The sequence below is a fragment of the Cyprinus carpio genome, chromosome A21, assembly GCF_018340385.1.
Source record: "Cyprinus carpio isolate SPL01 chromosome A21, ASM1834038v1, whole genome shotgun sequence".
Lineage (NCBI taxonomy): Eukaryota > Metazoa > Chordata > Actinopteri > Cypriniformes > Cyprinidae > Cyprinus > Cyprinus carpio.
The window spans coordinates 16,828,158-16,851,704 of record NC_056592.1 but is presented as its reverse complement, the minus strand read 5'-3'; the positions used below and the strand labels follow the sequence as shown (position 1 = coordinate 16,851,704).

The 23,547-nt window shown below is 39.0% G+C and overlaps 1 pseudogene across 1 annotated transcript; it reads left to right on the top strand.

The window, feature by feature from the left end:
• Positions 1 to 399: 399 nt before the first annotated feature.
• Positions 400 to 9,310, top strand: LOC109048406 (annotated as a pseudogene). The gene is given in 30 exon segments (XR_006153039.1): positions 400 to 538; positions 621 to 739; positions 1,006 to 1,155; positions 1,240 to 1,410; positions 1,485 to 1,785; positions 2,060 to 2,127; positions 2,208 to 2,295; positions 2,370 to 2,487; positions 2,590 to 2,713; positions 3,174 to 3,327; positions 3,399 to 3,647; positions 3,733 to 3,975; positions 4,058 to 4,234; positions 4,332 to 4,477; positions 4,563 to 4,653; positions 4,757 to 5,146; positions 5,224 to 5,350; positions 5,451 to 5,569; positions 5,702 to 5,898; positions 5,991 to 6,174; positions 6,258 to 6,423; positions 6,520 to 6,644; positions 6,850 to 7,158; positions 7,265 to 7,468; positions 7,562 to 7,687; positions 7,830 to 8,000; positions 8,545 to 8,649; positions 8,739 to 8,834; positions 8,951 to 9,082; positions 9,207 to 9,310. The product of XR_006153039.1 is annotated as a myosin heavy chain, fast skeletal muscle-like (transcript).
• The last annotated feature ends 14,237 nt before the right edge of the window (positions 9,311 to 23,547 follow it).

Below are 23,547 nucleotides of genomic sequence, written 5' to 3'. Positions count from 1 at the left end.
AGGGAAGACACAAAGAAAAAAGGAAGGGGCACAAGGGGGGGGGGGGGGGGGGGAGTGAGGGCACATGGAAAAAAGAAGGGAGAGGGGGGGAAAAAGGAACAGGGCCACCCGCGCGGGAGGCGAGGGGGGATGCCGACGAGGATAGAACGCCTCGCGGGGGGCATGGCACGATGAAGCAGCATAGACATCCGCCAGGGCCCGAACGTCGACATCTTCAATGCCGGCAACAGTTGAGGGTGTGAATCAATCGAGTCTCAATCTAGGGACTAAATACATCATCCGATGTCGACCGGGGACAGACCTTGGACTCGGATTACCCCTGCGCAAGCAATATTGGATCACATATCGTGAGATACTAACACTGTTTTTATAGAAGTTATTTGGTCTGTGTAAAAACAGACTGCCATTGACATTCTGGGCTTCACTGCTGATGAGAAAATCAGCATCTACAAGCTGACAGGTGCTGTGATGCATCATGGGAGCATGAAGTTCAAACAGAAGCAGAGAGAGGAGCAGGCCGAACCTGACGGCAATGAGGGTAAGATAAAATTTTAGCACAAATGAACATATAAACAGTCACTTAATTATCAACAATAATGCATACAACTCTGCTTCCTTAGCGGCTGATAAAATCGCCTACCTCATGGGCATCAACTCCGCTGACATGCTGAAAGCTCTGTGTTACCCCAGAGTGAAGGTCGGGAATGAGATGGTGACCAAAGGCCAGACAGTACCACAGGTGATGACTTCATCAACACATTTAAAGGGATACTCCACCCCAAAATGAAAATTTTGTCATTATTCACTTACCCCCATGTCATTCCAAACCCGTAAAAGCTACACCTCAAACTCAGAGATGCACCAAAAAAAGTCATAGAAAGAGTCATTGGTAGTAATATTGTCAACAATATAATATAAAATGATACAGTGAGAAATGTCTCAGACATAGTCATTGTGAGAAGTATTGGTAATAACATAATCTACAATGAAATTTGAATTTCTTAGGTGAACAATGCAGTCTCTGCACTCTGCAAGTCTGTCTATGAGAAAATGTTCTTGTGGATGGTCGTCCGTATCAATGAGATGTTGAACACAACGAATCCTAGAGAGTTCTACATTGGTGTGCTGGACATCGCTGGATTTGAGATCTTTGATGTGAGCATCAGTCATAAATGTCTCTGAAAGAATCAAGACATAAAAGGTAACAGTCAGTTGCAATAATTGCTTCTTTATTATCAGTACAACAGCTTGGAGCAGCTTTGCATTAACTTCACAAATGAGAAACTGCAACAGTTCTTCAACCACACCATGTTTGTTCTGGAGCAAGAGGAGTACAAGAAAGAAGGAACTGAATGGGCGTTCATTGACTTTGGCATGGACTTGGCTGCCTGCATTGAGCTCATTGAGAAGGTAAGAGGATATTCAGTAAATTAAAATAACAATCTCACTGTGCCTGTGCTTCAGTGTGAATATTTCTTCAACAGCCAATGGGCATCTTCTCCATCCTTGAAGAGGAGTGCATGTTCCCAAAGGCTACAGACACAAGCTTCAAAAACAAGCTGCATGACCAGCATCTGGGAAAAAGTGCAGCTTTCCAGAAGCCCAAGCCTGCCAAAGGGAAGCCAGAGGCCCACTTCTCTCTGATGCACTACGCCGGCACTGTGGACTACAACATTGCTGGCTGGTTGGAAAAGAACAAAGATCCACTGAACGACTCTGTTGTGCAACTTTACCAAAAGTCAGCACTCAAAGTGCTGGCCTTGCTGTATGTCGCTGTGCCAGAAGGTATAAACATCTGCATTTCCTCAATTCCTTTTTGATTGAATTGTGTACAAGACACCTTCTTATACAAAAACTTAAAAAAAAGAATGAGATCATCAGAACCTAACAAACTATGTGATCACAGATTTTGGAGTTTCAAAATAAGAAGTATGTCTATGCAAGAGAACAGTTAGATTCAACAAGATGTAAATAGAGATTTATTGAAGGGGTTAATGGAAAGCAACACAAGATTAACAAAACAAAAAACAAAAACCCTTCTGTCATTGATATAAAACAGAGGGAGGTGGAAAGAAAGCAGGCAAGAAGAAGGGTGGTTCCTTCCAGACGGTGTCTGCACTTTTTAGGGTAAACAGATTCTCTCTCTTATTGAAGTTTGTGAATTTTTTCACCATTACAGATTCGATTAATTACAAATATTTCCACAGGAGAACTTGGCTAAGCTGATGTCTAACCTGAGGAGCACTCACCCTCACTTTGTGCGCTGTTTGATTCCTAATGAATCCAAGACTCCAGGTAATCTTGATCCTTGAAGACTCAAATACATCACAGAAAAAATATCTGGAACCTTAAAAACATTTGCATTCCAGGTCTGATGGAGAACTTCCTGGTTATCCACCAGCTCAGGTGTAATGGTGTGCTGGAGGGCATCAGAATCTGCAGGAAGGGTTTCCCCAGCAGAATCCACTACGGTGACTTCAAGCAGAGGTAAAGATATCTTTTTGCACCTTCTTATTTGGAGATGATGTATCACCTAATCTTCACTTCCTTATTTCACAAGAATACTACTCTCCCCTAAATGTCCTCTAGATACAAAATATTAAACGCTAGCGTCATCCCTGAGGGACATTTCATTGACAACAAAAAGGCTACAGAGAAACTCTTGGGCTCTATTGATGTTGACCACACCCAATACAAATTTGGACACACCAAGGTGAGCTGTTCAGCAAATACACCACATGGACAAAACTATTTCAACTCTTTCCTTCTCAGTTTTGACTGCTACAATACAATGACATTGTAGAGAATTCAGTCCCTCCAATTGTCCTGCAATATTCTTAGGAAGGAAGGCGTTCAAGTCTAGGCTTTGTGCCAGTCAAGTTATTCCACACCAGATTACACAAAAAATTCCTAGATGGACCCCACTTTGTGTACTGGACACTGTCATGCCTCCTCAAACTGTTACATCAAAAAAAAAAGGACAGGATTCTCTCAAATGTCATTCTATACAATAGTATAGAACATAATAGATTTTTTCTGAATGAAATTACTGGAACAGCCGAACTCAATTAGTATTAGGGCCATATAGTGTATCCCAGGCCACATCTACGCTGAAAAGGACTTACTGGCTTCTTCAACAATACATCTCTAATATATTCCAAATGTTCTTGTAGGTGTTCTTCAAAGCTGGTCTGTTGGGTGCTCTTGAGGAGATGAGAGATGAGAAACTAGTAAATCTGGTAACCATGACTCAGGCTTTGGCCCGAGGATATGTCATGAGGAAGGAGTTTGTCAAAATGATGGAGAGGAGGTACAACTTACAATTATGTTTGGAACACAACTGTCTAGTAGCACAGTGTGATAAAGGCTTATTTACTGATTACAATTTACACAGGGAGTCAATTCCATCCAATACAACATCCGCTCATTCATGAATGTGAAACATTGGCCATGGATGAAGGTGTACTTCAAGATCAAGCCTCTTCTGAAGACTGCAGAGAGTGAAAAAGAAATGGCATCAATGAAGGAGAACTTTGAGAAAATGAAAGAAGATTTAACAAAGGCATTAGCTAAAAAGAAGGAGCTTGAGGATAAAATGGTGTCACTTGTTCAGGAGAAAAAATGATCTTCTACAGCAAGTAACTTCTGTGAGTATTTCAGCTCTTATTTATCCCAATATAGATCCCACCACAATGAACATAAGTCATTAACTATATCCATGTCAATGAACAGGAATCTGAAAACCTCTGTGATGCTGAGGAGAGATGTGAAGGGCTGATCAAAAGCAAGATCCAGCTCGAGGGCAAACTCAAAGAGACAAACGAAAGACTGGAGGATGAGGAGGAAATCAATGCTGAACTGACTGCCAAGAAGAGGAAACTGGAGGATGAATGCTCCGAGCTGAAGAAAGACATTGATGACCTGGAGCTAACCTTGGCAAAAGTGGAGAAGGAGAAACATGCAACAGAGAATAAAGTCAGTATTTTATATATGTATATATTGTAGATTGTGATTCAGGCTCTTGATAATGAAAGCAGTAATCATTGTTTCCATTTAGGTGAAAAACCTGACGGAGGAGATGGCCTGTCAGGATGAGAGCATTGCTAAGCTGACCAAAGAGAAGAAAGCCCTCCAAGAGGCACACCAGCAGACTCTTGATGACCTTCAGGCAGAGGAAGACAAAGTCAACACTCTGACTAAAGCTAAGACAAAGCTTGAGCAACAAGTGGACGATGTAAGATGTTTGGCATAAGAATAAGACCACAAATCAATAAGAAATCAAATGTATTGCACTATACCAGATTTTAATGCTCCAGTTTGTGTAACAATAGCTTGAGGGCTCATTGGAGCAAGAGAAGAAGCTCCGTATGGACCTTGAGAGGGTCAAGAGGAAGCTTGAGGGTGATCTGAAACTGGCCCAGGAGTCCATAATGGACCTGGAGAATGAAAAACAGCAATCAGATGAGAAGATCAAAAAGTGAGTGGCCATCAGATTTTGAACTTTAAATAATTACACAAAATAAGTATTTGGCACATTTAACAAAACAATACTTTAAAAACAGGAAGGACTTTGAGATAAGTCAGTTTCTCAGCAAGATTGAGGATGAACAGTCTTTGGGAGCACAGCTTCAGAAGAAGATCAAAGAACTTCAGGTAACACTAGCTCTAATCTTTCTGATGTGAAATGGTGAAGTGGATGCATAGCTTGAAAAATCCACATTACAAATATCAGTAAAGAAGTATTTTTTTCATTTAGGCCCGTATCGAGGAGCTGGAAGAGGAAATTGAGGCAGAGCGATCTGCTCGTGCCAAAGTGGAGAAGCAGAGAGCTGATCTTTCCAGGGAACTTGAAGAGATCAGCGAGAGGCTTGAGGAAGCTGGTGGTGCCACTGCTGCTCAGATTGAGATGAACAAGAAGCGTGAAGCGGACTTCCAGAAGATGCGTCGTGATCTGGAAGAGTCTACCTTGCAGCATGAAGCTACAGCTGCATCTCTCCGAAAAAAGCAGGCAGACACTGTGGCTGAACTCGGAGAACAGATCGACAACCTCCAGCGGGTCAAGCAGAAGCTGGAGAAGGAGAAGAGTGAATACAAGATGGAGATTGATGACTTGACAAGCAACATGGAGGCTGTGGCTAAAGCAAAGGTAATGATACTAGATGATCATTAATAAGTTCAAAATCATCTTTACAAACATATTCATATAATCTCTAATCTCTTTAGGGTAATTTAGAGAAGATGTGCCGCACTCTTGAAGACCAGCTGAGTGAAATCAAGGCCAAAAGTGATGAAAATAGTCGCCAGTTGAACGACATGAATGCACAACGAGCAAGACTTCAGACTGAAAATGGTAAGAGAGTAAGCTACACATGTAAAAAACCTAAAAACAAAATTGAGTAAAAAGATTCTGTTGTTATATTTCATGCTAATATCTGTAACCTGTTTCTAAGGTGAATTTAGCCGTCAGCTTGAAGAGAAAGAAGCACTTGTTTCACAGTTAACTAGAGGAAAACAGGCTTTTACTCAGCAAATTGAGGATCTCAAAAGACATGTTGAGGAAGAAGTCAAGGTAGAGTTGCACATATTATTTTGTTTTGATAATCAATTTATGTTTATTTATTTATTTATTTATTTTTTTGAAAATCCAAGCCATTTTGTAGATGGTAGAGTGTTTAAAATCCCCAAATGTACCGCCTTGTAGGCCAAGAATGCTCTGGCCCATGCGGTTCAGTCTGCCCGCCATGACTGTGATTTGCTCAGAGAGCAGTATGAGGAGGAGCAGGAGGCCAAAACTGAACTCCAGCGTGGAATGTCTAAGGCCAACAGTGAGGTGGCCCAGTGGAGAGCCAAATATGAGACTGATGCCATCCAACGCACTGAAGAGCTTGAGGAAGCCAAGTAAATACAGCAAAGAAAAAAAGTCTTCAGTACCCTACATTTAATATCACAAATATTAGTAAGCTTTCATCATTTCATACCACTTTCTTCAGGAAAAAGCTGGCACAGCGTCTGCAGGATGCTGAGGAATCCATTGAGGCAGTGAGCTCCAAGTGTGCCTCTCTGGAAAAGACCAAACAGAGGCTGCAGGGTGAAGTGGAGGACCTCATGATTGATGGGGAGAGGGCAAATGCATTGGCTGCCAACCTTGACAAGAAGCAGAGAAACTTTGATAAGGTAAGAAAGATGTGGATAATCTTCAAATCTAAACATTGAACCATGGACTTGGCTAATCAACAATGACTACATTTCTTCTTCAGGTCCTAGCAGAGTGGAAGCAGAAGTATGAGGAAAGCCAGGCTGAACTAGAAGCTGCTCAGAAAGAAGCTCGTTCTCTCAGCACTGAGCTTTTTAAAATGAAGAATTCCTATGAAGAAGCTCTTGACCACCTCGAGACCCTGAAGAGGGAAAACAAGAATCTGCAACGTAAATGGCATTTTATTTTTACAGCAAGGATTTAAAAAAACAGAGATGCATTTAAAAACAGAAAATGATGTACAACTGATTTTTAAAAACTTTCAGAGGAGATTTCTGACCTCTCTGAGCAGCTTGGAGAGACTGGAAAGAGCATTCATGAGTTAGAGAAAGCCAAGAAGATAGTGGAGTCCGAGAAAGCAGAGATCCAGACTGCACTAGAAGAAGCAGAGGTGCCATTCCTTTGCTACAATACTAACATCACACCAGTGCTTTGAATAATATTAAAACAATGTATATGTAGTGGTTCAAAACATTAAATTAATGTTATAAGTTCCTTCTTAAACAATCACAAATGTACTGCCATTACTCTGCAGGCACATAGTACATTTTGACAAGTTTTAAATGTAAGTCAATTATTTACTTTTTTCCTTGCAGAGCACCCTGGAGCATGAAGAGTCCAAGATTCTTCGTGTGCAGCTGGAGCTGAACCAGGTGAAGAGCGAGATTGACAGGAAGCTGGCTGAGAAGGATGAGGAGATAGAACAGATCAAGAGGAACAGCCAAAGAGTGATGGATTCCATGCAGAGCACTCTGGATTCTGAGATCAGGAGCAGAAACGATGCCCTGAGAGTCAAAAAGAAGATGGAGGGAGATCTGAATGAGATGGAGGTCCAGCTGAGTCATGCCAACCGCCAGGATGCTGAGGCCCAGAAACAGCTCAGGAACGTCCAAGGACAACTCAAGGTATCTCTCTGTAGAATGAGGAGTTTAAATGTTTGATAATATGAATATGATACATGAATTAACTGAATCATGACATGCCACTAACAAAGAAAGAACATTGCCACAGGATGCCCAACTGCACCTTGATGAAGCTGTCAGAGGACAGGAGGACATGAAGGAGCAGGTGGCCATGGTGGAGCGCAGGAATACCCTGATGCAAGCAGAGATTGAGGAGCTGAGAGCTGCACTGGAGCAAACAGAGAGAGGCCGCAAAGTGGCGGAGCAGGAGCTGGTGGATGCCAGCGAACGTGTGGGACTGCTGCACTCACAAGTACAAAAGATTATTAAATACTAAGAGCAAAATCAGGTTACATGATAATGTTTTAGTTAAATATACACTAAACTACCTGCTTAAATCCTGCAGAATACGAGTCTTATTAACACCAAGAAGAAGCTTGAGACTGATCTAATCCAGGTTCAAGGTGAGGTGGATGATGCAGTCCAGGAGGCCAGAAATGCAGAGGACAAGGCCAAGAAGGCCATCACTGATGTGGGTGTTTGCATTCTGTCACGCTATTCTTATTTAAACAGTTATTTGACTTTGTTTAGCTGCATGTGGTAACAAAGAGAACATTCATGGAAGCTTATCCTATCTATATTGGTTAGCTCATTTCCATTGTCTTATATTTCAGGCTGCCATGATGGCTGAGGAGCTGAAGAAGGAGCAGGACACCAGTGCTCACCTGGAGAGGATGAAGAAGAACATGGAGGTGACTGTCAAAGACCTGCAGCACCGTCTGGATGAGGCTGAGAGTCTGGCCATGAAGGGTGGAAAGAAACAGCTCCAGAAACTGGAGTCCAGGGTAAATTACAGACTAAATACAGACTTAGGGTGTACTCATACTAGGAATGGTTGCCTTATAACGAGCCAGAGTGTGATTATACCAGGTGACATTTATGGAGGAATTTGCAGCTATACTCACAAAGTATAAACAATGTTTATCAATAAGGGGAAAACCAGACCCGTTATAAACCTATATTACTCAATACTCAAATTAACTGAAAATTTCTACTTTTCAAGTAGTAATAAATGTTTTTTTGTAGAAAATATGGTAGTAGTGCGCACACAAATAGTAGCTGTTTCATGCTCCGGTGCAGTTAGCGATCACACTACATGTGTACCGGGCCAGAACCCAACTGAACCATGGTCTGGCTCACCTCTTCAAGCGGGCCAGGACATGGTTCAGTGTACCGTGATCGGATATGGTACAGAGTGATCACACTAGTCAAACGAACCAGACTTTGGGGGTGCTTGGGCAAGGTTCACATCGCCTAGTGTGAGTAACCTTTAGATGAACTGGCCATGGTAGAGATTTGACAGGTGATAACAATAACTATCTACTGAAGGTGCATGAGTTGGAGGCTGAAGTTGAAGCTGAACAGAGACGTGGTGCAGACGCTGTGAAAAGAGTGCGCAAATATGAAAGGAGAGTGAAGGAGCTCACCTACCAGGTAAACCTACACAAGAATTAGATATTTAACACTTTTCATGATGATATACATAGTTTAACCAAGACCATAAACAATTATTACACCCAAAGACCGAGGAAGACAAGAAGAATGTGACTCGACTGCAGGATCTGGTAGACAAGCTGCAGCTGAAAGTGAAGGCCTACAAACGCCAAGCTGAAGAAGCTGTAAGTCTAATGTCAAATGTCTTGAGTGTGACGTTTTGACATTTTCTTTTCAATACACTCAGTGGCATTAGTGCAATGTTTTGAAAGGGGTTGGATATCTTGTGTAATCCTAACAGGAGGAGCAGGCCAACACTCACCTGTCCAGGTACAGGAAGGTGCAGCATGAGCTGGAGGAGTCTCATGAGCGCGCTGACATCGCCGAGTCCCAGGTCAACAAGCTGAGAGCCAAGAGCCGTGAAGCTGGAAAGGTAACAACAGATGACGATTATGTAGAGAAAAATTTGTTTTTATACAGAAGATCTATGAAACATTTTCAATAAAATCTATTTTTTTAATAAATTAATTATTATATTTTTTCTTTTCATTTTCAAGACTAAAGATGAATAATGAAGACAAGAAACAACACCTACAAGCAAGCATATGACTGACTTGTGCTGAGTTCTTCTGTGTCCATTAAATGACAATTTAATTGAAAACTTTATTGTCCATTATTTTTTCCACTTTCAAACTTTTATCAGATACTCAATCACTGTTTTAAAAGACAACTATGAGGCACGATGTGGTAAAGAACACAAATGGAGTGTACGGAAATTGTGATAAATTAACATAAAGAACATATGTAACCTAAAGTAACATAAAGAACCCAGAAATAAAAAGCAGGGGGAAAAATGAAAACCGGAAACAGCCTGAACTTCATAACAAAAACTTGTCTTTGTAAGTCACTTTGGATAAAAGTGTCTGCTAAATGCATAAATGTAAATGTGCTGGAATAAACCAAAAGTCACTGGAAAATAAAAACACAGAACACAAAATACTCAAGTAGACAAAAGAAAATGGGTATATTTTTGCACTGTAAAAAAGGCATTAGATGAAACAATAGACGAAATACCAGAATACAAAGGGAAAGGGAAATGTGAACATAGAAAATGCAAGACCAAAACAGCCAGCCATATCACCCTGTAGCCCAAGACTGGTTTCCCACTGAAGCTAAGCAGGGTTGAACTGGTCAGTACCTGGATGGGAGACCTCCTGGTGTTAGTGAGACCAGCAGGGGGTGCTCACCCTGTGCTCTGTGTGGGTCATAGCACACCAGTATAGTGACGGGGACACTATAATAGAAAAAACTCTGTCCTTCGGATGAGACATTAAACCAAAGTCCTGACTCTCTGTGGTCATTAAAAATCCCATGGCACTTCTCGTAAAGAGTAGGGGTGTATCCCTGGTGTTCTGGCCTTAATTCCCTCCACTGGCCCTTGTCTATCATGGCCTCCTAATAATCCCCATCCACAGGATTGGCTCTATCTCTCTCTCCTCTCCACCTGTAGCTGGTGTGTGGTGAGCACACTGGTGCCGTTGTCCTGTGGCTGCCGTCACATCATCCAGGTGGATGCTGCACACTGTTGAGGAAAGACCCCCTCATATGATTGTAAAGCGCTTTTGGTGCACAGCAATACACAATAAAGTGCTATATAAATGCCTCATTCATTCATTCATTCATACATTCATTCACAACAAAACTTCAAAATAAGTTTGCTTTCAAAGGCTGCATTCTAAAGCATACCAAAAGTTATATATGTTACATGCAGAGCCAATAAGAAAGTTGCTACATGCTTTGATCTTGCTGCCACATGGTCAAGTGGTTCATGGAGCTCTCAATACTTCCAAACAACTCTGCGCTGTTAATATGTTTGAATGGGTTTAATCAGGACAGACAGCAGTTTCACTATATTTGCAGCATTTTCTGTTAATTATGTGCATTGATAACTACGCTGACTATGTTTCACAATAACATTTTATTCTGGGGAGTGATAAAAAGACAGCATTGATATGTTCTTATACTCCTTAGCAGTCAAATTTGACCAAACACCTTATGTGTAACTTTTAATCAATTAAATAATTATACTATACTTTAGTTTTTTTGGCACTGAATAAAAAGTGAAAAAGTGAAAGTGACGTGACATGCAGCCAAGTATGGTGACCCATACTCAGAATTCATGCTCTGCATTTAACCCATTCACGCACAGCAGTGAACAAACACCCAGAGCAGTGGGTAGCCATTTATGCTGCGGCGCCCGGGGAGCAGCTGGGGGTTCGGTGCCTTGCTCAAGGGCACCTCAGTCATGGTATTGCCGGCCCGAGACTCGAACCCACAACCTTAGGGTTAGGAGTTAAACTCTCTAACAACTAGGCCACGACTTCCCCATATGTGCAACAATTATGATCCATGAATGACCAAATAAAATATAACATTCTCTAACATGTTTATTATTTATATTACAATGAGTGTAGCATTTGGGGTTAAAATGGAGAAAACTTTTTAAATTTCAAGTCAAAGAGGCAAATTAGTAGCATTAGGTGGCCATAAAAATAATATTCATATGTAATGCCATGGTTTAACCGCTATATGCCCATATGGCTGTTTAATAAATATGGTCTACATGTATTAAGCTCTATTCTAGTTGCTCAAAAGAGTTTTGCCGGTCATAATTGCTAATTTATAAAAAAAAAAAGTGTTGTATTTGAATGTATATTTAGACATTTTTTAAAAAAAAAAATATTACATTTAACAAGGTTAATTACTTATTTCTCAGTGTTATATTGTGATATTTACATAACCTTACAACATAAGTTAATATTACAAAAGGCAAGCAAATACAGATTTGAACACAATAAAAAAGTAAAAAATAATGTTTAAAAAACACAAGGCAACCAATTGCATTCAGTGAAACTCTTTATTATATTCACTGAAACTAATTCAACCTCCTACAGGGAGAGAAAGATTGCAGAAAGACTTGAAGACTTTATTTGAAGCGCGCCCCACCGAACTTTTATCTGCTCGACTCAAAGTTCAAACAGCAGCGCAGCTGGAGCTTACTAGAGCAGATGCATTTACTCGCTGAACGTCTTGGTCTTGGACATCATTCACCAAACTGTAGGTTCTGACAGACCCGTTGAGCTGTTCTTTGCAAGACTGTGGCATCTTTCGAATATTCAGTGATTATTATGGTGAATGACGTAAAGTTGACTGCTACAATATGGCGGATGGCTTATGTATAGCTGCCCACAGAAACAGTCGCTAATGAGGCATATACTTATATATATCTATGACTCCTATTACTTATGAAAGGGAGAAACTGCAGCGTGCAATATAGTGGCATATGCCCCGCCTTCTAAATGAAAGAGCCAATCACTGACTGGTAAATTCATTGCGTCGCTGTAGCTACTGTTAAAAGCTCCGGTTTCCATAGAAACCTGAGACTGGCAATTATGATTGCGCACTGGCTGGTCTAGTCTGAAAATATAAGCTTTTTTAAGCATAAGGAACAACATTAATGGGGCAATTAATTTCAGATTTTGTTGCTGATTTGAAATATGTAATTTAAATATGGGTTCATAGAGCAGTTTTTGAGATTTCAGGATTCCCCCATTCATTTAGACAGGTCTTGATCTTGGATGCCCAAAATAGCTGCCCAGTTCTGCAAATATGTCCGCCGAGTGAACAGACTTTCCTTGAAAGGGAATTTGGAGAAACACACTGCACAATGAAACAGTCAGAAGGCTTTTCAATCTACAAATCACCATAATTCACCATGGATTTACTGTTGTAACACTAACTACACCATGATATTGTGGCAGAAATGATTTTCATATAGAATTTTATTACATTATTAATGCAAACATGTATTAAATATATTAAAGTAGCAATGGAATATAATTACAGTATGCTATAGCTGTATCATTTGTGCATTTATATTAAATGTATTTAAGCTGCTGATTTTATACAGATATCATAGAATATAGTTATATTTTACCATGGGAGTGAGGTGCTATATGCATGGTTTTAACTGTGGTTATCATGATCTAAATGTTACAACATCATTGCTGAACAGATGGAGAGAGGTATAGCATGTATAAGCCAACATGTGACCCCACTGTAAAAATCACACACACTCACACACACACTGTCTGTCATGTACTTTTTAAGGTTAGTCTATTATGTATTTGTTCAAAACATTTTTTTTAATTGTTTGCTGTATTAGAACAAAAGATTCATTTTGATGAACAAAAATGCACGTCCAAAATGTAAACTAAAATTGTAAACCCTTTGTATGTGACTTTAATTCGCACAGATGTTGGTGATTTCAAAACAGCCCTCGTTTAAAGCAGGTAATTGGGAGGAATTTTTTAAAACTGAGATAAATTTGAGATAAGCAGTACAGAAAAACACTGAGTTACAGATGTGTCTCAAACATCCCTGGTCTCCATCACTTTTAACCCAAGTATACTTTGCTTTTTACCCAACATGCAGATTTCATCACCTGACTAGTACACATACTAGTAACTGGAGCTATTAGTTTCTCCAAGAGATGGCAACAAAGTCCAAAGGTAGCCAGAGAAAAACGTCTCCTGAGTTCCCTGAGTAGGGAATGAGGCACTGCGTCCTTTAGGGGTCGCTATGGGGAATGTCTCGTCGTGACCCGTGTCTGAAGCATACATTGAAAAACACCAACAACATGTTGGCCGGTTACAGCCCATGACGTCACTACCGGTGCGACTATAGTATAAATAGGTGCCGGGAGAACACGTCATCCACTTCTTCGTCTGAAACTTGCGTTAAAAAGCATGGCAGGAAGCTAGAGGATGCAGTGTCTCATTCCCTACTCATGGAACCATGGTTACGTAAGTAACCTGAGACGTTCCCTTTCAAGGGAACTTCAAACTGCGTCCTCTAGGGGTCACTATGGGGAATGGTATAACCACGCCACCATGCTGAGGGGAGTGCAGGCCAGAACCATGGCGAGCACTAAGTACCAACTCTACCATTTCCATGGGAGTTGCCCCTGGGACGTTACAAGGCTGTCGGTGACATTATTCCTTATGGCCAAAGGCCTAGGCTACATACCCAAACCAGGTCTATCATACCGGCTGGACACAATATTGACGAGTGAAGTAACACTGCAAATTAGAATGTCATGGAAAAGTTCATTTATTTCAGTAATTCAACTCAAATTGTGAAACTCCTGTATTAAATAAATTCAGTGCAAACAGACTGAAGTAGTTTATGTCTTTGGTTCTTTTAATTGTGATGATTTTGGCTCACATTTAACAAAAACCCACCAATTCACTATCAAGACCAATAATAATAATAAAAAAAAAAAATAAAAAAAAAAACATTTTTGGTGAATTGTTGGCCTTCTGGAAAGTATGTTCATTTACTGTACATGTACTCAATACTTGGTAGGGGCTCCTTTTGCTTTAATTAATGCCTCAATTCGGCGTGGCATGGAGGTGATCAGTTTGTTGCACTGCTGAGGTGGTATGGAAGCCCAGGTTTCTTTGACAGTGGCCTTCAGCTCATCTGCATTTTTGGTCTCTTGTTTCTTATTTTCCTCTTGACAATACCCCATAGATTCTCTATGGGGTTCAGGTCTGGTGAGTTTGCTGGCCAGTCAAGCACACCAACACCATGGTCATTTAACCAGCTTTTGGTGCTTTCGGCAGTGTGGGCAGGTGCCAAATCCTGCTGGAAAATTAAATCAGCATCTTCAAAAAGCTGGTCAGCAGAAGGAAGCATGAAGTGGTCCAAAATTTCTTGGTAAACGGGTGCAGTGATTTTGGTTTTCAAAAAAACACAATGGACCAACACCAGCAGATGACATTGCACCCCAAATCATCACAAACTGTGGAAACTTAACACTGGACTTTAAGCAACTTGGGCTATGAGCTTCTCCACCCTTCCTCCAGACTCTAGAACCTTGGTTTCCAAATGAAATACAAAACTTGCTCTCATCTGAAAAGAGGACTTTGGGCCACTGGGCAACAGTCCAGTTCTTCTTCTCCTTAGCCCAGGTAAGACGCCTCTGACGTTGTCTGTGGTTCAGGAGTGGCTTAACAAGAGGAATACGAAAACTGTCGCCAAATTCCTTGACACGTCTTTGTGTGGTGGCTCTTGATGCCTTGACCTCAGCCTCAGTCCAGTCCTTGTGAAGTTCACTCAAATTCTTCAATCGATTTTGCTTGACAATCCTCATAAGGTTGCCGTTCTCTCGGTTGGTTGTGTATCTTTTTCTTCCACACGTTTTCCTTCCACTTAACTCTCTGTTAACATGCTTGGATACAGCACTCTGTGAACAGCCAGCTTCTTTGGCAATGAATGTTTGAAGCTTACTCTCCTTGTGAAGGGTGTCAATGATTGTCTTCTGGACAGCTGTCAGATCAGCAGTCTTCCCCATGATTGTGTAGCCTAGTGAAACAAACTGAGAGACCATTTTGAAGGCTCAGGAAACCTTTGCAGGTGTTTTGAGTAGATTAGCTGATTGGCATGTCACCATATTCTAATTTGTTGAGATAGTGAGTTGGTGGGTATTTGTTAAATGTGAACCAAAATCATCACAATTAAAAGAACCAAAGACTTAAACTACTTCAGTCTGTGTGCATTGAATTTATTTAATACACAAATTTCACAAATTTGAGTTGAATTACTGAAATGAATGAACTTCATGGCATTCTAATTTATTGAGATGCACCTGTATACACACACACACACACACACACACACATATATATATATATATATATATATATATATATATATATATATATATATATATATATATATATATATATATATATATATATATATATATATAATATATATATAATTAGTGAAATTAGAAAAGCTAAAGCAAACTTTTATAACTCTGTAATAGAGGAGGAAAGAGGAAATACAAAATTGAAATGGGACAGCTTGAGAAGTTTAACAGGAAATTATAAAAAGCCAGTGAAAAATATAAAACTTGATCTTGAATGAAAACACAATTACAGTCCAATAATTATTCTTACAGCAAAGTCTAAAGTTTATTGAAAAGTGGGTGGCAGAACAATTACTTACATACCCTAATAACAGTACTAAAAATAGTTTTTTAGAAAAAAATTACTCCACAGAAGCTGCAAACTGTTTTATGTTAGAAAATATAAAATTAAAGATGGATAAAGGAGGTGTAGCTTGTGCGGTATTCTTGGATTTTAAGAAAACTGTGAATATTCTGCTTTCTAGGTTATCAAATTGTAACTTTTTGCTGAAGCCATTATGTGGTTTAAGTCTTATTAAGAAAATAGAAAACAATGTGTAAGAGTCATGAAAACAACATCCGAATATTTACATTTTAATATTGGAGTTCCACAAGGATCTGTTTTAGGTCCATTGTTGTTTAGTATGTATGCAAATGACTTGCCAAATATCTGTCCTCCAGATGTTATCTGTCAAATGTATGCTGATGATGTTGTTTTGTATGTACATGCTAAGAGTCAGAAACAGGCTGCACAGAAATTGAACTCTACGATGGATAAGGTTTCACAATGGCTTGCTAAATCATGTTTACATCTTAATGTCAAGAAAACTGCATGTATGTTCTTTACAAAAAGGGCTTATCAGGATGTAGAAACAGATGTGGTTGGCCGAGAACAGAAGGTTGAAGTAGTAGATGAATTTAAATACCTAGGAATAATAATAGATTCTCAGCGTCACTTTAAAAACATGTTAAGTTGTTAACACAGTGAAATTTAACTTTACCAAATTTTAGATTTATTAGAAATAGTTTGAATAAGGAAGCAGCAGTTTTGTTTATGAATTCCATGATTCTTCCACATATTACATAATCTATGGCTACCTGGATGCAAACACATAAGTCTATTCTTAAACCAAACAAATAAACAAAATTATAATTATCATGCTGATAAAGGCCGATTCAGAAAAGTACGACTATAAGTGCAGAATAAGATCATAGCTACCACAAGATGTCAGATATTGAGTGCAGGCTCACCCTAGTAATATCCTAAGATATGGACACTTTTTATTTAGCCTTTTAAGAAGGAATATGCTTTAAAAATAAAATAAGTACAATAAATATTTAGATTTTGTTAAAGCTACAACTTAATAAGGAATTACCTGTTCTGTGTTTGAGTTGAAAGATGTGTCTGCACTGTGACAAACACACAGTTGCATTCGCATCTGTTTAAAACAAATGAAATATTTCTAGTTTATTTTTAAAACATACAGAAAGACTTTGGCAAAATGTTTCATCGCATGGATTGGGGTTTTCAAATGTCACTTGGCCCAAAATGTCACTTGGATCTTTGTAGAAATAAGACAACTGTAACAGTTATACTCAGTTTGGTACAGACCCCAGAATAATTGGGCTGATTTTGGTTTGATTTCTCCCCTTCTGACAATCCTAGGTAATATCCCGATTATCTTGGTGGTTCTGAAGATTATCTCATCAGATAATAGTGTGCGGTGTTCCATGTGTTAAGAGTGACTGAATCTGCTCAGAAGAACGTCGGAGGCACCCCAATCGCAAATCATAAATATTCAACATGTTGAATATTTACGATCAGAAATCCTAATGTGTGGGGGGATCCCCGAGGACAAATGCGTGTACGATCTTGTTATTATTACATGAAATTAAGCAATATCCAGTCAGAAAGCGAGCTGACAGAAGATTGAAGTATAACAAACGTAGTCATCGCAATTTTTTCCTGCCTATCGTCCACCATGTTTATTCTCAAGTCTCGAGAGATTTTGCGAGATTTCCTGTGTTCACAGTCAGAACTCTGGTTGAAAATCTGTTGGTGTGTGGTGTGCTGTCTTTGTCACATTGCGGCACACCACACACTATAGGAGCAAAACGGTTAAATCTAAGATTTTTGGTCCTGATGTTTGTGGTCTCTCACATTTTGAAAATCATATAAGATTTTAAAAATCTTTTAGCGTGTACCCAGTATTAGTTTTCATGGACTTTCAGTTTGTTTTCATAGGTCACATTTGTTTCTTTGTCTTAGATTCCCACCAGTCATCATTTGTCAGTGACACTAAGTCATCACACCTGTTCTGTATTCATCTCCTTATCACTGTGTATCAGAGGTGCAAAGAGTACCTTAAAACCATACTTGAGTAAAAGTACAGATACCTTACAGTGAAAATTACTCCACTACACGTTACAAGTCACCAATTCCAAAACAACTTGAGTAAACGTATTAGAGTATCTGATATGAACAGTACTTAAGTATTTTGCTTATACTAAATATAGGCTCAAAGATGCACAAGTCAAAGAGACATGCCAGTTAAAAACTGTAACATTGTGGAGTAGCTGAGGAAACAGGCAGAGGCAAGGATCTGTGTGCAGACATTTCATGGAAAAGCTAGAACAAACAATAAGCCAAAAACCACAGGGAACAAATAACAGAATGACGGGAAACAGACAACCATTACATTTAACAACTCACAAAGAACTAAAGAAACACTAGGGCTGTATATACAGTATACAGGAGGATAACAAGCTAACATTAGATACAGATAAGATAAGATACGAACTGACTACAGGCACCACAGGAAAAAAGGAAGTGATATAAATGTCCAAGACAAGGCACAGAAACCACACACACAAAAACAAAACAAGAAAGAGTTGATTTGTGAGGACAGCAATCACACTTATTTTCTGAAACCAAAATAAAACTGAACACCTCAAAATTGCAAAAACAAAAGAAAAAAAAACATATCCTTCAAAAAGGTCTCTTCAGTGTAACTGATAAATAAAATAATGTTAAGTAACTCAAATTCACGTAAAGTAGCCTTATTGACAAGTTTGGGTAAGGGCAAAATGCACAAGATATAGTACTTTCAGTGCCCTGTAGTTGGCAATATCACATCTTTTGTAGCATAAATACACTGCTGCAGAAAAGCTAGGTGCCATGCAAAATGTAATGTGTAACTGCAACCCTCATTCCAAATGTATTGGAATTGTAATCTACGAGATTCTGTGTACTGTTTTTTTGTCCAATAAGCAATATCTCTGTCTTATCCGAATTTGATTACAGGTCATCCAGTCGTTTACATTTTTAACACACTCTAGATAATTTAGAAGTTTCATCTGGTCTTGTCAAAATATATAGTTGAGTATCATCAGCATAGCAATGGAAACTATTCCATATTTTATAATATCATTACCAAGGGGCAACATGGATTGTTATCATTAAACTTTCTGTTGGAATATTACTCTTCATCTTCTTCTGAAATGGTTTAGCACTTCAGTATTTGAACGATCTCTTGTTACATTATACATTATAGTATTCCTTTCCCTATTTAGCGCCCAAACTCTGGAATAACCTACCTAACATTGTTCATGAGGCAGACACACTCTGTCAGTTTAAATCTAGATTAAAGACCAATCTCTTTAACCTAGCTTACACATAACACACTAACACATTTCTAATATTCAAATCCGTTAAAGGATTTTTAGGCTGCATTAATTAGGTAAACCGGAACCGGGAACACTTTCCATAACACCCGATGTACTTGCTACATCGTTAGAAGAATGGCATCTACGCTAATATTAGTCTGTTTCTCTCTTATTCCAAGGTCACCGTAGCCACCAGATCCAGTGCGTATCCAGATCAGATGGTCACTGCAGTCACCCGGATCCAGTACGTATCCAGTCCAAATGGTGGATCAGCACCTAGAGAGGACCTCGACAGCCCTGAATGTCAGCGGAGACCAGGACAACTAGATGAGCCCCAGAGACAGATCTCCAGTGAAGACACCGGGACAAGACCACAGTAAACAGATGAGTCCTCTGCACAGTGTGACTTTGCTGCAGCCTGGAATTGAACTGCTGGTTTCGTCTGGCCAGAGGAGAACTGGTCCCCTGACTGAACCTGGTTTCTCCCAAGGGTTTTTCTCCATTCTGTCACCGATGGAGTTTAGGTTCCTTGCCTATCTCGCCTCTGGCTTTTTTTTAAATTTATTTATCCTTCATTTTACCAGGAATTATCCCACTGAGATATAAATATCTTTTACCAGGGAGTCCTGACCAAAATTGCAGCACAGAAACTTTCACAAAAACAGATAACAAACACATAAAACCAAGAATATAATAAGGAATAAAATCTTATCCAGCATCATATAAAAAAAAAAATAATAATAATTGTGTAAGACATTCACACGTTTCCTTCAGGCAGGACTCCAAAAGGTTTCTAAAAATATTTAAAGATGGGAGTGCTTCTAACATCATAACACTCTGCATTTCATTCCATAACCTAGGACCAAAGGAGGAAAAGAAAGTTTTGCTAAACTCAGAATATGCTCTAGGAACTGTTAAGTAGTAATTTAGAAGAAATTCTTCTCCTATAACTACAAGTATAATATTATAAGTGATTACAAATATAAGTTGGCAGTTTGCCTAATAATGCCTTGGCAATAAACAGCAGCATATGCATTTTTCTCCTTTGGTACACCAACCAGCCAATTTGTAAAAAGTACAGTGAGAAGTGAAGATCCATTCATTATAAATTGTATTGCAGCATGATATATACAGTCCAACTTCTTTAGTAAGGATAGGTTTTCATGCATACAAACCACATCACCATAGTCCAACACTGAGAGGAAACAACTTTGTATAATTCTAATTTTTAAAGAGATTTTCAATAATTCAATAGCATTATGATTGGTCAGATCGCCTGTCAATCAAACTCCTGGTGAAGGATGCTAAAAGCCCAGTCATTGGACAGTCAGTATAGTGGTCTTATGTCATGAAGAGAAGAGATGTTGTCGCCTGTCAATCAATTAAAGATTACAAACTCCTGGTGAAGGATGCTAAAAGCCCAGTCATTGGACAGTCAGTATAGTCCAACCCCTTTTCCGAGTCTTATGTCATGAAGAGAAGAGATGTTGTCGAGAGGGGGAGGGGAGGTTAATGTTTTTGATTAAAGATTACAAGTGCAAATGCTTTTTAAAAAATAGGGGTGTGGGATGTGCATGGATAAATCATTCATAATAAATATAAAAAAAATAAAAATAAAAAAAAAGAATTGTCATTTTTAATTTCAATGGTGACTTTAAAAATAAATTTAATAGGATCAAGACATTAGCTCTGGAAAGGGGTAAGCAGTCTAACTTGACACATGCACAGTAATGGATCGCAGAGGCTCATCTGGACTGTAACTCTGCCCGGCTCTGAGTGGGTCTGAAGCATTCATTCCACTTCACAATGGAGATTATCCCTGGGAGGACCTGTGAGTTTTATTTATTTTTCAACTTAAAATGAAATTAAAAAAAGCGCCTTTAAAAATGTTTTAATTTTTTATTCTTCACATAATAAAAGTATATATATATATTTATTTTTATATATATACATTGGACAGTAAAAGACCACTTCAGAAGAGCCGTAGAACAAATGTAGGGGGTTAGATTTTATACACATTAGTATATAAGTGTGAGCATAATTTTAAATTTTATTTATTACCAGGATGTGCTCCCTCGCACTGGTCCTAGTCAGAATTCTAGCAAATAGCTTTAATGCATTACAATAATCAATGCGATGTTTTATAAATACGTAAAATAAAAAAATGATGCTTTGGAACGATGATGGTCACATATTTTAATACAGAGCCATCCACCTTAAGGTTATGGAAATACGACTATGAGGGGGGCGAACCATATAAGCATTCACTTCAGTCTTGTCACTGTTTAGACAAAGAAAAATTTTTAGACATCCATTTTTAATCTCAGTAAAACATTGAAAAGAAGAGACACAGGCATATTGACACAAAATTATATAGACCTGAGTGTCATCGGCATAAAAGTGAAAGTTAAGACCAAGAGTTCTTAAAAAAGTTGGCCAAATGGAAAAATATAAATACAAAAAGTAAAGGGCCCAAAATTGATCCCTGGGGAACACCACAATGTCTCAGACTTGCAATCACCTTCAGTTTTCAGCTTGTATGTATGTATGTTTTTGTTTATTATTTATCAGGAGGTTAAAATTTGTATAATGACATGGATATTACACTGATATAACAACGTAAATATGGTTTATGACACAGTTTCTTCAGTTCTCATAATTAAGATTGCTTACAAACATACAAAATTGGAAAAATGCAGAAATTTTTGTGTGATGGATAGGTGAACAATTTGTACAGTAAAAATCTTTACGCCTATGGAGTGTCCCCACAAACCAGATGTGTGTGTGTGTGTGTGTGTGTGTGTGTGTGTGTGTGTGTGTGTGTGTGTGTGTGGTTCATCTACCCCCTTGTTGTGTAGTAATACATCAATGATTGACATGAGCAAAAGTTACAGTATCTCCATGAGCATAACAGCTTTTTAAATGATAAATTATGCTAAACGATGTTTTTGAAAATATCAAAATGCAGAATGTTTACTGTGATGGATAGGTCTAGGGGTTGATACGGTATTAAAATCATTATGTCTACTGAAAACCTCCATAAAACATGGAATGTACAGACATTTTTGGGTGCACATAATCCCTTATGATTTGTTATGATCACAATCCCTTATGATGATCCCCTGTTAAAATAATTATTTTCCCTTTACTTATTTTGACATCGCAGGTTCCTCAAAACAATCGACTGATAACTTTTTCTTACATGACAAACTCTTTACAGATGTTTCATTTAAAAGAAGAGAATAAGATCCTTTTACACAGATGATTGTGTGTGTGTGAGTGTGTGTGTGTGTGTGTGTGTGTGTGTGTGTGTGTGTGTGTGTGTGTGTGTGTGTGTGTGTGTGTGTGTGAGAGAGAGAGAGAGAGAGAGAGAGAGAGTGAAAGAGAGAGAGAGCACGGTGGGGGCGCACAATATGCTTTAAAATTGTTTAATCTTTTACTTATTTTGATATTGTTTGCTCATCATTAGAATCTTCTTTTTCTCACATCCCGTAGAGAGAGAGGGGGAGAGACCATAACACACCCTGTGACAGAATCTGGCCGGATGCCCGCATGTGGTCAACAGATAGTGTCAGATGTGAGAGTTAAAAATGCACCTCAGGACATCATTAATGACCTGTCACTGTTCAAAACTGATCAGTCTTTACATTGTTCCCTGGGTTGCAATTATGCTCAAGCCATATGACATATTAACATCAGTAGATTATTAATAGGTCAAGGTGAACGTGAAGCAGGGGTCCTGAGGTGAAACAGGTCAGAGGTCGTCATTAATAAAAAACAATTTGACATTTGGTGGTCCCCTATTTACTACTCACCTGTTTTACACACTTCTTGTTGAAACACATTATGGTGTCTGAGTAGGCTTCAATGTCATTATCAGAAGCAGCCTGGAACATCTCCCAGTCCAGTGGCACCTGCAGGTGTACGGCTGTATGCACTGTGCGTACTATGAGTGCTTCAGTTGACCTGACCTGTCCGTCTGCACTGCACATATTTCAGCAGTTATGATGTGTGTCTCGTATTTCTGTCTATAACTAGCCATGCCACTAACTATGGATTAATCATTATTTTGAGTCATATGAATCATATGAAGCGTTCCTCTGTCAGTAAAACAAACAGTACTGAGACACTTAAGAACACATATAACAAACAGCGCTGGATGAAGTAGATTCAACTCTATACGCAGTAAAACACTTTTCTAGAGTGCTAACACAAATACACACTGGGTAGTTTGCCAGATCTGTTTTGTCAGTGTTAGCATTACAGCTTCATTTTCAGCACCTCCGTAAAACCAGACCTGAAGGGAATTATTATATTTTGCATCAAACTGTTTGAAAAACCACTGATCTGTGGACAACGCATTCTGTCTCTCTCACACACAAGACATTTACACGCAAGCGACTAAAATAAAAAACACGCTCTTTCTCTTCCTCTCTATCTCTTTAATAACTGCATAGCAATGCCTACAAATAACT